At 36.0% G+C, this 15,311-nt stretch overlaps 1 protein-coding gene across 3 annotated transcripts in view; it reads right to left on the reverse strand.

Moving 5' to 3' along the window:
• Window positions 1–15,311, reverse strand: part of LOC117155877 (uncharacterized) — a 381,740-nt gene that overhangs the window by 166,330 nt on the left and 200,099 nt on the right. The gene's annotated exons all lie outside the window — the stretch shown is intronic.

Genomic DNA, 15,311 nt, shown 5'->3' on the forward strand with positions numbered 1-15,311 from the left:
TGGAACGAAAATAAATCCCTGGATGGGCTACGAAGGCTCGCAAGAGCCACGGATCCTCGTGGAATTTCGGGACACGTGTGCAAACACTGCGGCAAAGCTCGTTATTGTTCGCCAGCTAGAATTCCCGCGGTTTTATTCATCGACGATTTCGCGAACAACGCTGCCTTTATCCTGTTCTGGATTTCCCGTCAACGAACGCTTAAAACGATTTCTGCGAATGGCTACGGTTTATGTGGAAATGTACTGCTATATCCAGGATAGAAATTGTAAATTAATAGAATACGAAGAAATTTTTATACACTTAAATTTACGATTTGGGAAAGTTATCATTTTCATAAATTTAACCTTGCGATTCGGAAGTTACGGTTTTTGTAGATTTAACTTTACAATTTGGATAGAACCTTCGTTGTTTAAATTCCAATTCTTCGATACAAAAGGTGTACAGAGATAACAAATGATACATTGGCGATACAATAATGTACAAACGATACTGCCAAAGCTAAGAAACGATAAATAATCATAAAAACCCCAAAACTGTATAACATTGAACGTATATTACTTTCAAGCATTTATGGTATCCAACAAGTTAGGAAAAAACGACGTACATATAACAACAAATACGTATAAACAAATAAGTAATTCACATCATCCGAACATATTAGAAATTAACAAGGAAAAAGTGTGAGATTAGTAAATAATTGAAAAAATATTATATTTGTATTGTTTGCCATACGCGTTACCCAATTTATGATATGCATTGCTATACTCCATCGTTGCATCGTTATATTATGATCTATTTATAACAATAATCGGCACAGATTTGTTTCTCGCGATATGACTTTCTCTTTTCGTAAATAGATAAAAGCCGGATTATAAAAAGTAAATTTCATATTATTTTCAGAGAAACTAATACAATAAATTACAATTGAATAGAATCAATTAAATAAAGAAACTAAGATCGTTAGCGATCCTCGTAATTAAATAAAGAATTCAGGTTAATAATAATTGCTACTGTCTACACATATATATCTAATATCTGAAATGATTATTATCTATAGTAGTTAGCAAATTAATTTTCATACCAGCTATAGGATCAGTAAGCTGGAAATCATGAATCGCAATTCAATACGGCTCATTACATATATGGTTACGAGTACCGATAATTATTAATTATAATATTGGTAATTAATCTAACGCTCGTAATTATCGAATTATTTAAGCATTTCACAAAACCCAACATACAGACATACGTAGAATTAGCTTACGGACATCAATTATGTTGTATTTTATTAATTCTAAAAATTAAATGGAAATTATAATTATCGGGCTAACTTCATTCAGTTTCCTTTTCAAGTAACAATTCCTACAAGCCAGTTTTATCTAAAATTCAACCTGTTCTTTGGATAGTTTTAGAACCCTATAATTTAATCTGTTAAAAGTTTGATAATGGTCGAATATAATCTTCCATTGCTTCGAACAAATCCAGGTTCCTTGCTAAAAAAATGTTAACCTCATTGAGATGTCGTAATACCAATTCCGTTATTTCTATGCTATTTGGTTATCTAAATCACAACATAAGCATTGCCTATGATTTGCACACAACATCGTCATACTTGTTACGAATTTCCATTTTTACCGAATTAAATTACAATAGATCCACGCTAAGTCGCGTGCAGCAGCACAATAAACGCAGCTCCTCGTAGATATTTTCTATTTCCAGGCAAAATACCGTACAATATTTCGAACAAGACTATGACACAATGGCGTATTCAGATAATAGAAACACATTTATAATAGAAACTTGCAGCTGTATTATCTGATTTTCGACAATGACATGTTTTCCTACCCTTCGTCCGCTTCACGCTCGTAAAACGCAAACAAGTGTAAACGACGCGGCACGCAGAAAGCGTGCGGTTCGAAACTCTCATCGAACGAGAGACCAGTAGAACGTATCGCGTGATAACGCTTTAACCGTGCTATTTCGCGTAACGCCGACAAATTTCACGCGAACGCATCCCGATAATCTTATCTGCGCGACACCAGATACGAAACGTGTCCCACGACGAGTAGATTCCGTTAAATTACAAGAGCACCAAAAGAAGCTACGTCTTGGGCAGAAATAGACACGATATCGGCGGCGTTCGAAGCAAAAACGGGAGAAGAACAAGAAAATACCACGCTACCAAATGGAGAACCCTTGGAAGAGGGTCTGTCACGTGGCGCAAAAAAAGGCCAACTGTTTCTTTCAAGATGAATCGTTCGGGGACACTTGTCGAGTGGAATGTCTTCTCCCGTGAGATTAAACCTTGCCTCACGCTTCTCCTGTTCCGTCACCGCCTCGTCCGAAATAAAGGACGGGAAGCTCGTCCCAGCTGTGATAATGGTCCAGCGGATCTCGTCGATAAATCTCATTGTATTAAGGCTTGCTGCCGCTGTTGCTGTTACTGTTTCTGTTGTCAGACTGAACTTCCCTTAGCCTTCCTGCTATACCTGTCTCTATTCTCGATACGTGCCTCAAGTTATAGTTTCAGTTGACTTAAGTTGTTGCACATGTGCGACTGTCTCATCCCTATGATATGAACGGATTCACTGTTTCGCTGCACGTAATCTAGTTGTAAATTGTAACAATCAATGACCACTTTGTACCTACGTGTACTATTATTTCTCACAGTAATATTAAACAAATATTCAAACACTGAAGATAATGTAGGAACATGCAGGTTATAGACGTTGCGGACAATATAACAATAATCTCAACAGTATTGCACCCAGTATATCGATACATTGAGATTTCGTCGATTGAAAAATGAGAAAGTTATTCAGCTATCGAGCCTTCTGTAGCAACAAAGACGAGCAATTTAACAAATAAAAAGTACCATTTATACAACAACCAATAAGCCCTTAGGCATTTAATAAGCAAATATTACCATGTCTCAATAAACACAATGCACGAAGTTTACATGCAAACTGCATACGTAGTCGTAGGTATTCTGTATTAATTAACTCTGCCAATCTCTAGATCAAAGCTTTATCAAAGATGGGAACAAAATCTGTTTTCGATATCAACTGTTTCGAACAACATTCTGGTTAATTAATTGCACAATAGAATTACATTTCGCCATTGAAGTAGGAAGAGAGAAAAAGGAAAGAAATATCATATGAAACTGATGAAAATACAATCTCACCGAGGAAAACTAATATCTATATTCGCAGACCCAACAAAACAGGAAGATAACCGGCAAATCTATATTGTACGTATATGTTTTATGCACACAAAGAATTTGCCCCATGTGGACAGGGACAAGAAATTCTTTTTCACGAGCACTCTCCGATTTCTTTGGGTGAAACTTTCAGTATGTGGAAACCATCCCAAGGGCTCCGTAAAGATAGAAACTTCACTCCTTCTCCCTAAACAATTGATACACCGGAAGGGAAATTGCCCCCTTTTAAACTTTCTTTCGATACGATTGACCGTGTCGATGATACGACGTGAAAAACTGCCGTGAACTGTCGATATAACAGAAAGAAAAAGAGGGGAGAAAAGGGCAAACGCGTGAATAAATTTGCAAGGGACGTTCGGCCGAAATATTACGATATTAAATATCTATATTTCACGAAAGACACTCGATTTCGCGATAGAATTAATTGTTCGGCAGTTTACGTTTACGTAAAACAGATCAGCGAAATTGGGTTAATACTTTACAGGTAGCTTTATGCAAATTCCTCCGACATAGAAATGTCAAAGCACACCGAATTCGATAATTATCTCGAAATTAATTGAGTTTCTCTTGCGTATATACATCGCAACAAGATGCATTATGATAATTGTTTCCCCTGTTAATTGTAGAATGCAATTTCACGTTAGAATATAGAAACGCCGTATCGAACGAAGAAAATATCACCGAGCATCGAATTAAATTTTACGAATTAAATTGTACACATTTAATAAGTATATTCGCAGTAAATATAATAACAAAATTTGGACACTGATAGATACATAAATAGTAAGCGTCGGAGATAGTTTTATTTTTCGATTTCATTCAATTTTTTTAATAATCTGCGTTAATCGTAATCCTGACAATATTAACGATTTAGTTCCTAATGATATTATTAATAAACGGAAAATATCGACAATAGATTTATATAGCCATCGATGTATTTCTGTATTCTGTTTCAAATGACATTTGAAGCGTATACAATAGAATTAATATCAGAAAATTCAACTAACCATTTGAATCGTTTCAATCACGCTACAACGAAACAAAGCGCCATTATAATGGATTTATACAGACAATACAACAATAAATAGCACATAATGCAATGATGTTTTCGCACATACTACGTGTACAAATTTTAGGTATTTTTCATCGTATTTTATTGAGATTATATAATTTGGAAAATAAAAGAAGTTTTACGTATGAAATAATTCATTTTAATTAATTATTAAAAATCTCTCTTGTCTCGATGTTTCGACACAGAAATAATGTCTAAAATTATCATTGTTTTCTCTTTGCAGTATATTCATTTCGAAATAAATGGTTTCGTTACCGATCATACAACAACCTTGATCACCCCATTATGTTCAAATTTATGCGATCGTGTCTTTAAATTAATGTAATTTCGCTGATAAAAATCTTTTTTGTATGTAATTTCACTGAAACCATAAATGTAAATATTCTTGTAATCATATCATCGGTGATAAATTTGGAAACTTACACGTATCGTACTTTACACATTGAACAAAATTAATGACTTTCATCGCATAAAATACGAAAATAATAAATATCTTAAGATTATGTTACCTCCTCCCCCCACTTACATCGCTGCGGTTACTTACTACTCAAAGATACACAAATAACACACTCAAAGTTTAACACATTCACGGCTGATAATTTTAATTTTCTCTTCGAAGAGTTGACTCTTAAACGTCATCCTTTGTATCATTTGTTATCACTAATGCAGACAAATATAAAACATATATTCAACGCATATATTATTCTTATGTGCAATTATAGTTTAATTATCAGGAGACGCGATATTATATCATCGGCCAACGTAAAATCATTTTTGTAGAATTTCCTATTTTAATTGAACGCCGAATTAAGTAACAAATAATGTGAATGTTAATATTAATTTCAATCTTAAATGTTACAGATATTTTACGTACATTTAAGTGCAAAACGATATAGCCTGAGATTGCTCATAAAATTATTTTAAATAAAGACGATGTATCGTTTAATTAAACAATCTTTTTTTTAAATATTTTATTCAAACAGTACTCAAGCTTGTCTTCAACAAAGGTTTTATAGCGATCAAAATTCGGCGTGTCGCATTGCAAGTACTCGCTTGCGAGCGGATCTATTTGTGTTTCCAAAAATCCAACGAAACCCAGCCTAGTAGTATATAGTCGATGAAGTGTGAATCGTGGACCAGCACGTCGACGCGAATTAATACGTTGAAAAGATAAAACCGGCTGGACAGGCGTCAATGACGAACGACCAGCGAACAAATTATCCTCGCTGGCTAGCCGGTTCAATTCGTTCTAAACGAAGCTTCCCGCAGCGCAAACAAACACGTTAACGTCCTTTAGACTCCAATTAAAGCGAATTGTTTAATTTCGCTGCGAATTTTTCTATTGCTTTTCCCTTGCGTTCATTCTCATGCTGTCATAAAACCATCACAATGATGGGTGACTGAAGATTCAAACAATACGAGTTCCATGATATACGATGAATGAGCTACGAGATTGATCAGCAATGTGACAAGGCATTTAGGAAATTTATACCGTGTAAATTATTCTTAGTTTGTTTAGATACGACTTATAATGATCTTCGCATTTAGAAATTGGTTAATTGTGATGCTGGAACTTCTTTCGTGTTTCTACTTATAAATGTACGTTATAGTCGTAATATATAATTATGGCAAATTACGCGTTGTATTTTGAATAATATACCATATGCGATTACATTTCAAAATTCTATCTCCTTTCTATCTTCAAGAGATCAACGTCCGATACAAAAGAGACAAGACACAAGACGAGTTCAATATTCAATTGTATTGCAAAAGAAGTCTATTCCAATAGAATCTCACATTACATTCCAAAATTCTATCTTCCCTTCTTCCTATCTAGTTAAAAGACCAACGTTCGATGCAAAGAAACATACGGCAGAAATTCAATATTTTAATACAACGATCTCCATAAATCATAAAACTACTTTCCAACCTACCCGATTCGCGAAGACCGCTAATCTCTTCATCCACCGACATTGAACGAACTTTGATTCGTAGCGTAAAGGAGACCTTCACCAGAAGCAGTAGGTACTTTTTTTTTTTTATCAAAGGTTACACCTTCCACTTTCTAACGACTACTTGGAAATTGTCGGCCGAAACGCACGTCGTGTCTCGGCGCAAGAATGTTGTTAGTCAAGCTTTTCTTCGAAAAGAAAGGGTGAGGGAGGAAAAAAAGAAAGAAAAGGGAGAAAAAGTAACGCTATCACGATCGAAATAAAGTTCACGCGACAACGCCGTTATGTGTGCCGGGCACACAATGCGAAAGAACAGGGGTGAGTTATCGTGACGCATTGCCGGCTGCACCGAACGCACGTGGCCTGATGGTTGTTATCGGTCCTATCGGCCAGTGGCTGTATCAGTGCCGTCGGCACCGCTTATCGTCGCCGACGCCTGGCGTCGATCAGCAACCGTTATGAATTGTTTCCGCGCAAGTGACCGGCCAATCGCGACGTTACCCGGCCAAACGAAAAACTAGTTCCCCTCTGCTCGTTTACGAAGCACAAAATGCCGGAGACGGTAAATTGCTGGCCACTGAAACGCGAACAAACGATATAATGACAGGACGCGTTGTCTTGTCCATTGAACGCTCGAACTGTGAATCGCTGTTGCACAGAGCTGTATAAGCGCGCTTCATTTTTCGTTTCTTTTCTTTATTTCGTTGATCGTTCGAGACTATCAATCCGCAGGTTTAACGATCAAAGAGGGAGTTCTCGTTCGTAATTAATACGTCGCTGCGTGATATTTGAATAACATTGGTTATACGTCGATAAGAATACGTTGCAATGCATTAAAATAATATTATAACGTGTACTAGTAACTATGTGGATCTATTCGCAAGATTTGTTTGTTCTTTATATGTTTGATGATTTTACGTTAGATACATATGTATTTTGTATTTTATAATATTTTGCTACTTTCCATCTATGTTTACTTGTTTATTATTCATTATTAGATTAGATTACAGATGTTTATGCATTTATGCTAGATATGGATGTGAGCACAAATGCAAAGTATATAAAATATTTCAAAGATAAGACATAATTTTATTCGCGTTTATTTTCTTTATCAGTGTCTGTAAAAATATGCGTTTACACAACGTCTGCGGTGTACCCATTACATTCTTCGTTATTTATATGCTCTTATATTTCTTCGTTTGTATGTATAAATCTGATGTATACGAGGTGTATGTATCTATCGATAAACACGCTGAAGAAATAAATAAAGAAAAGAAGAAACATGTTTTCTCTTGCTACCTGAATTATAAATCGAAAACATTAGACTATGATGATATATGTACTGTACTGTTCAAAAGACTTATTATATTTTATAAACAAAAAAATATAATATTACACGAAGATAAGATTTATTTTAATAAAAATAATCCTTCCACAGTGCGTGCAGAAACTTTTCCGAAGAATTGTATACGGTCTAAAACTTCTGCACTGTACCGTATTTCATTCTCGATATCTTATTCCTCAACTATAGTGACAAAGTTCGCAATAGCCCGACAGCATTCGACAAATCCCTCGTACGTTCCGAACATTCGCGTTGCGTCGATTAATCTCAGTCGTGCATCTAGCGTTATTACACTTAATAGCCTTTATGGTCGTTAAAAAAAAAGCTACTTTACACGAAGCTGTCGACGAAATAGCGCGCGTGAGCACGCCGGAAAGAAAAAGAGGGTGGTTAGGTGGCAAAAGCGGAAGACAGCTGGCGCTGGTTCGTGTCGCGTGCGCCGCGGTAAGCGACAACAGCTCGCGTCGCTTGGCTAAGCACATTAGTCCCGACAACCGTAATTAAAACTGTTACGTGACAACATTGGTCAGGCCCAACGTTATCATACAGTTAGCATCGTCCCCTAATAACAATATATTTTCCCCCCAATGCCTCTGTGTCGCGTCTGCAGTTCGATTTATGGTACACGCGTCCCGTTGACAGACAACCATCGCGATCGGAATATCTTTAATGGTCACTAGGATTTCACTAAGGCGCCGAAATATGTCCGTTTAGAAAACAGCAACCGCGATGCAACACATACGTGCAGTGTAAAAGTGACACGACGATTTGATCGCATTGGAAATCGAACCCTTTCCGGCCTAACGATCCTTTTATTGCTCCTTTTTCTAGTCTTTGATGCTTTCAGTTTGAAGCTCAATTGCTTTTGACAGCATTTCTTTCCTAGATGCTCTTGTAAAATAATTTACCAATTGATACAACCAAGTGCGATATGGTGAAATAAACAAACGTCGTACTTAGTTTTCGGTTTAGTTGCAGATGCAGGTATTTTTGAATCATTCCCACGTAAATAGTAAATATGTTAATTTTTATCTCAATTCGGAGCATTTATAGGTGATTTCTGCAATGTAGAATTGAGAATGATGGAATACGCGCTTTTGGCGCCGTTAGATGATTTAGTCCTAATTATAGCGAAATTTACCAGCTGTTTGGCACACTTATCCATTAATTCAATATACATGTGATACGAATAATAACGATGCACTTAAATTCTTCGTTTGATGGCATCGATCCAATTGCTTAAGAGAACGAGAGCAATATATACTTCAAAAAATAAGTTTGGGTTTGTTAAATTTTCTACAGGAAAAATTATTTTATGTAAATGGACTTTTATGAATATCGTATTATTGCTCATTGCGATATCTATATTTTAATGAAATGTTAACAGATGCAAGAAAAAAGCAGCGAAAGCTATGCACGCGTTCATTTTAAAACAATTTTATACATTTGTTTAACGTGATAGCTTACTAACCGCATAATTCACAGCATGTGACAAATTTGTTAAATAATTATTCAAATTAAATATAACAGAGAGTAAATAAATAAATAAAACAATTGCAAAACGATTTAATATACCTCTAACAGGAATTACAACACTGAAAATATGGTTCCACTATAAATAACATAATGTAAATATTCATATATCCACTTACAAAATTTCTCTACGTTGTATTCGCAAGTATCATAAATAAATTACACCCAGCAAAAATGGAACGATGAATAAGGAAAAATTAATTACGCCCAATTATGCCGCAAAGGTACATAACTTTATCTTATTTGAATATAAAATATCGCAATTATACCAGCTTGCAGCATTCCACGCAATGTGTTATTTAAAGAGGCCATCATGCAGAATATCGTGTATTAATTATAGCGTATAAAATAAAACACCTAGTTTTATAATACATTATGGATAAATCAGTTCTCGTTAACAAAATCATATGGATACTTCGAACAGACATTACTTTAAGTAAATCAATATCTTTTAGAGTAATCACTTTAACCTTTCACTTAAAACAACTTTTTTCCCCTATCTTTACTTTATCTGTACCCATAAATTCAATAGTAATTGTACCGTAAAATACACAATTTCGAACAACTTAATGGATTTTTAATAACCACATATACATATAGCCACAAATTGAGCTGAAATTATAATATCGTTCAGTAATTATCACATAACATTATACAAACACATAAAAAACGTTAACCGTGACTGTCAATAGTCATGAGTATCAGAGCAATATCTTTAATTTTCCACTTAATACGTTTTTTCGCTTGTCTTTAATTCACTCCTATCCACTTAAATAATTCGTAAGGTGTAGAAACTTGGAGCAGCTTAATGGATTTTTAATAAGTATTTACATACTTGCCTCTAACATACACGCGCTGCCATAATGTACTTTTTTACCGACATTCCCTTCGAGGCTTCAAGGTTAAAGAACCTTGACCACGACAATCTAAAATACCTGAAACCATTTATATAGAAATCCATTATTACTTCCAGACAGAAGCCAGACGAAAGCTAAAGCGGACGGAAACCACTTCTATTCTTGCGCTCTCTACACAAACATCGATCCACAGAGGGAAAGCAGGAATTTACGAATTAATCGCAAATCGTCTTCCCTTTCATTATACTCGCGCTATCGTCGACGACTCGCCAATAAGCGTATTATTTGCGATATCTCGCAGGGAAAGCTCGTGCATGCGGCAAAAGGTATAATAACTTTCTTGAATGGGAGAACGATACCCGATGGTGTGCACGTTTCGCACGTAGCCCCAGTGCCACGTAGACGTGGCGACGGCATGGCATGGCACACCGGACACCGACCATGATTCACGGCTCCTGGGCTTTGCACTCTGTGCATGCGCCACAAGCGTTAATGCCACATTAGCGGCGCACTTTTCCCGAAGTTAATGCACCAGCAAATTCGCATTTAAAGTATCCATTCACCGCGGCCGACGCCGTCCTCGGCTTCAATACTGTTTAACGACGTAATCTATGCGGTCGTTCGGCGGGAAAGAAATCCGTGACATTCGACAATTCACCTGTCGAGGAAATTGCCATGGGACGTTCCTTTAACCCCGGCGACTGGGGGGTAAAAAATGTAATATGATATATGTATATACCCTGAATTTTTTGAATAATCTAAATTGTATACGTTAAATTCTTTGCTCTAATATCAAATTTATATTCTTGTGTTTAATATTTAATTCATTTATGTCGAATGCAAGTAGGAATTATTTTTCATTCTTAAATGAAAAAATATTTTTGCCACTTCTACAATAAAATTCACATGTCTAGATCTATATTTACTAACTACAAAAATATTATTAAACCAGGAGAATAGCTTTTTTTAATCCAGGTAGCACTTATATTAACAGTGATAAAGAATGTAGAAAATTTGTAAGCTTCATAATATTAATTATCATCCGTTCGCTTTTGTAACACGTAGAAACAATGTAACAATCGCGAATACGGTGGTATGACATATAAGCTGTTTGCTAACCGCGTAAAGTTTGCTTTGCGATGCACGTTTCCAGCCACGTATGCTTCATTCTGGGCCAACGTATCTTATATAATACACCAGTACAATAATTAACGTGAGTGCATACGGAACATCATAGATACAATGTTGCATCTCGATTATCCGGACTAATTGGATGACGTGCAGCCCGAATGATCAAACGTTTGATTAATCAGTTCCGTAATCAAGATTTCAGCGCTCGCGCGCTGTTTGTTTTGTTATATAAATGAAAGATTACATCTCGACATTTGTATTGTTAATCGGGATAACTTTAGAAAAAATGTGCTATTATGAAACCTATTCAATGACAAAATTAACCTTTCAATAGTTAGCCCATTTGTCGAACGTGAGAAACGATTGAACATTTTGTCTGTGCTTTGTAAGATGTGATTAGATGTTAGGTATATACATTGCAGCATCGTCCATTAATCGATTAAATATGTCAGAGCGAATGCATTCGTAATTGCTTACATTCTGCGTTTAACATATTCATATAACCGTTGCATTTCAAATTTCTTTTTTACGTATCGTCAAGATATCTCAGATAAGTTACCTAGGACAGTGTATTGGAACAAGAATTAGGTATTATTTAAAATGAAGACGTTTCTAACGAGACAAGAGAGTACAATTTAAGGAACAGATACATACACTTTAGTAGCAGTGAATGTATTAACAGACAAATATTTTGTACAAATTTATATCAAGTCAAATTAAATTACAAGAAAAATAAGATATTATTGTCAAAGCATTGTCAACTCATTTAAATTACTATAAAATTACTGTAGAATGTAACATATAAATTGAAAATTAAATAAGAAAAACTAAGAATTGTAAGAACAATTCCTTTACTCGTTTCTAAGTATTGTAATCTATCTTTTGTTAAAAAAAAAAAAATTAAGTTTCAAAAAGACATTCATTGTATATACTGAATATTTACGATATATAAATATATTATATATATGTAAGTACGTACCACGCTTATTCTGTACTAGGTAATTGTAACGTTCCATTAGTAGACATACCTGTAACACGATATATTTATATATTATTTACAGTATACTGTAACATGCACGTATATTATAACATTATAAGCGATTCAAAATAAAGAGAGTAGCCAAACACTTCTTAGTACATTTAGTAACTATAATGAATTCTCAAAAAGGTTAAAGAGAAACGCCACTTTCCTTTCGCTTGTTTCGAAAATGATTCTCTATATACAGCCATTTCATAGAATCTATGCAGACGTGATTACTAAAAGGCTAAGAATTTTTATACGATTAGAACTCATCATACTTGAATATATAAAATAAATATATATATAATATATGAAGTAAAATTTTCATTCAACGTGTAGATTGCAGATACACGTAAACACCCGCAATACGTATATACTTGATAATTTATACTATGTAGTAAAATGACTTTTCATAATTGCAGAATATGACTGCGAATGTAATGTAAACAATACACGCAAGTCTTCAGAAATTAATCACCTGCCGGAGGCGTACGTATTAGTACCTAGCTGCTTAATAATATATATTAAATTACCTTGATTAGCACCCATATGTATTACACCATAATCATATAAAGTACCTAAATGTTTGTAAATGTAAATGTAAGCGTGCATTTCTTGGATATTACCAAGAACTACCTCGATCTTTATATGTATATCAAAAAGGCTTTCAGCCGTGCAGCTAAAAGGTTAATTACTCAAATACATGGAAAAATGTAGTATTATAAATTACTCTGCAACGGCTAATAGCATATAATTAGGGTTTATGGACTTAATCGTTAACATAATTTGAAGAAAAAGTCATTTTATCATCGCCGAGATATGAATTACACACATTGCAGCTTGTGGAAATATTTTGCTTTAAACACTAGGAATTCGCGATGGGATACAGGATAAGGTAATGATACCAAACTTTTGAATAGGTGCTGTATATCGATATTAAAGTCTCATTTACGCGGCCACGTAGCTAACGTCCCACGTACACCTATAATTTCCAACAAAGTAACATGTTCCAACATCCGTACCGTAAATTTTAATATTCTTATGATCCCATGCTGCTTACCATTCCATTCAGCTTAGAAGAACAAAGCGTTGCTTTTTATCTGCAGGAAATATCCATTCATCGTTTGCACGTAAGATAAATGCTAACAGAGAGAGAGAGAGAGAGAGAGAGAGAGAGAGATCCTGAACGTTTTAACGAACCGCGTTACAAACGAAGAATGACGAACGAGCAATGACCATGGGAATGTTATGCACGACCACGCGATGCCCCTCGTCCCAAATCGTTGTGTTCTCCTTGATCGATTAACGCGAAGCGAATTCGCGTCGTTAAAAGAACGAATACACAACAATAACGAGGCATGGGCAAGCGCGAGCGGAGTATGCTCGTTAGGAGGTAGATTTCGTTCCACCGATCTTAATGATCCTTGACAATGCATGGAAGCCATTCGTTCACTCAATCGGGAGCACCGCGACGCTATTATCGTTTTGTCGAAGACGTTCCTCCGACTTACGAATAAAAACGATCCGATGTGACGATTAATCCCACTGCCGGGGTTATCACTTGGAATACAATTGACGAGGGACGAAGAGAAAAACAACCATTCGAAAAATACGATTGTTGAAAAATACAGGAGGCTACTATTATACTAATCCTCTAGAATATTATGATGATTAAGGAAAAGATCACAATTAATTGCGGTCTTTCTTGTTTCGTTTAAAAATATAGCACAGTTTGCATCCGTTTAGAAATTAATTTAATTTTGCAGTATTAATTATTATGAATTCAAACTACGATATTTTATATTAAAATATATATCCTACGAATGTTGGTTATATTTTAGTCTACAAAACTTAATTATTTCTGATATGATAATTATAACTTTCTCAAGAATTAAATAAATTCTTTTATTATTCTCTCTCGACGGTTCAATGATCAAAAGTTATGTAAAAATAAAAAATGGACTTCCTCTGAATTTCCCGAAGTTCATTACTAAATCATATTTCATAATGCATCACATATCTTTTTAATACATTTTATCGGAAGTTACTTAGCTCTGATACCAGCAGTGTCCGTTTTAGCTACCTAACGCTCCTCCAACAGCGTTATGAAGAATTCAGGAAGCTCTTAACTCGTATTCCGACATAAATGCACCAAGCTATTCAAGACGTTACGTTCAATTCCGCTCTGAAAGGAAGAAACAGCAATCGCACCCTCATTTAATTAACCCCTTTCAGATCTCCGAAGGGTGAAAAACCTTTACGGCAAAGAAAAGGTAGAAAGGGGGAAAGTTTCAGTTCTATAACGCCGTTGTGCAACGATATAACCACCTACGTCTAACTCATCTACTTCTTTCTTACTCCAAATAGATATTTCCCACCTATTCTACTCTGTTACATCTCTACAATCCAAGATGCTAGCTAACATATGAGATGTAATGATGCAACATTCGAATACGACTCGTTCGGTGAATTCCGGCGAAGGTGAAAAGAGCAAAAAGAGGCAAGTACGATAAAAAGAAACGCTGTTGGTTCCACAGACGATGAGAAGGAACAGTGAGGGAGGGCAGTGATTGGAGAAACTCGGTCCGATGCACGACACATAATGAGATACCGCGGTAAGGAGAACGAGAAGCAACACTGTGCAATAATTTATCACGTAAAAGGTATCGCCTTTGGCGTCCGGTAAATGTTCGTCGATAGGTCACGCCTGTCCCAATGAGAGGCGAAAACCGTGGCGTAAGGCTGCGTTCGCATGCGCATACACGGTACCCAAGCGAAATGGACCGGGGACACGTTAAGCATCGGGCCGATCGAACGTCTGGAGAGCCAGTATTTTTGCTCGTTACGAATTATGCGTCGATTGCGTTACCACAGGCCACTTTTGTGTTGCGTTTGAATTACACGGCCCGTGCATTACCCGTGGTCTGTTATTCACGTATAAACCCGTCCTCGCTTGTACCAGCAATATTCGACGTCGATAAACTCGCAGCAAGTTCGAGATAGGAGCCATGCATGCCGGCCCGGCACTGTGCCAAAGACTTTGCTTCCGACATGAGTGACTCTTCCTGCCGTTGATCGAGCGAATCGAAACGATAGGCCGGTTGGTTCGTGATGGGCATTTACCAGCCCGGCCTTTATGATCTTTATTCCAGCGATACGATGTTGCCAGCGCCCAGCCTTTC

This window comes from Bombus vancouverensis, chromosome 8 (assembly GCF_051014615.1).
Source record: "Bombus vancouverensis nearcticus chromosome 8, iyBomVanc1_principal, whole genome shotgun sequence".
In the NCBI taxonomy this organism is placed as follows: Eukaryota; Metazoa; Arthropoda; class Insecta; order Hymenoptera; family Apidae; genus Bombus; species Bombus vancouverensis.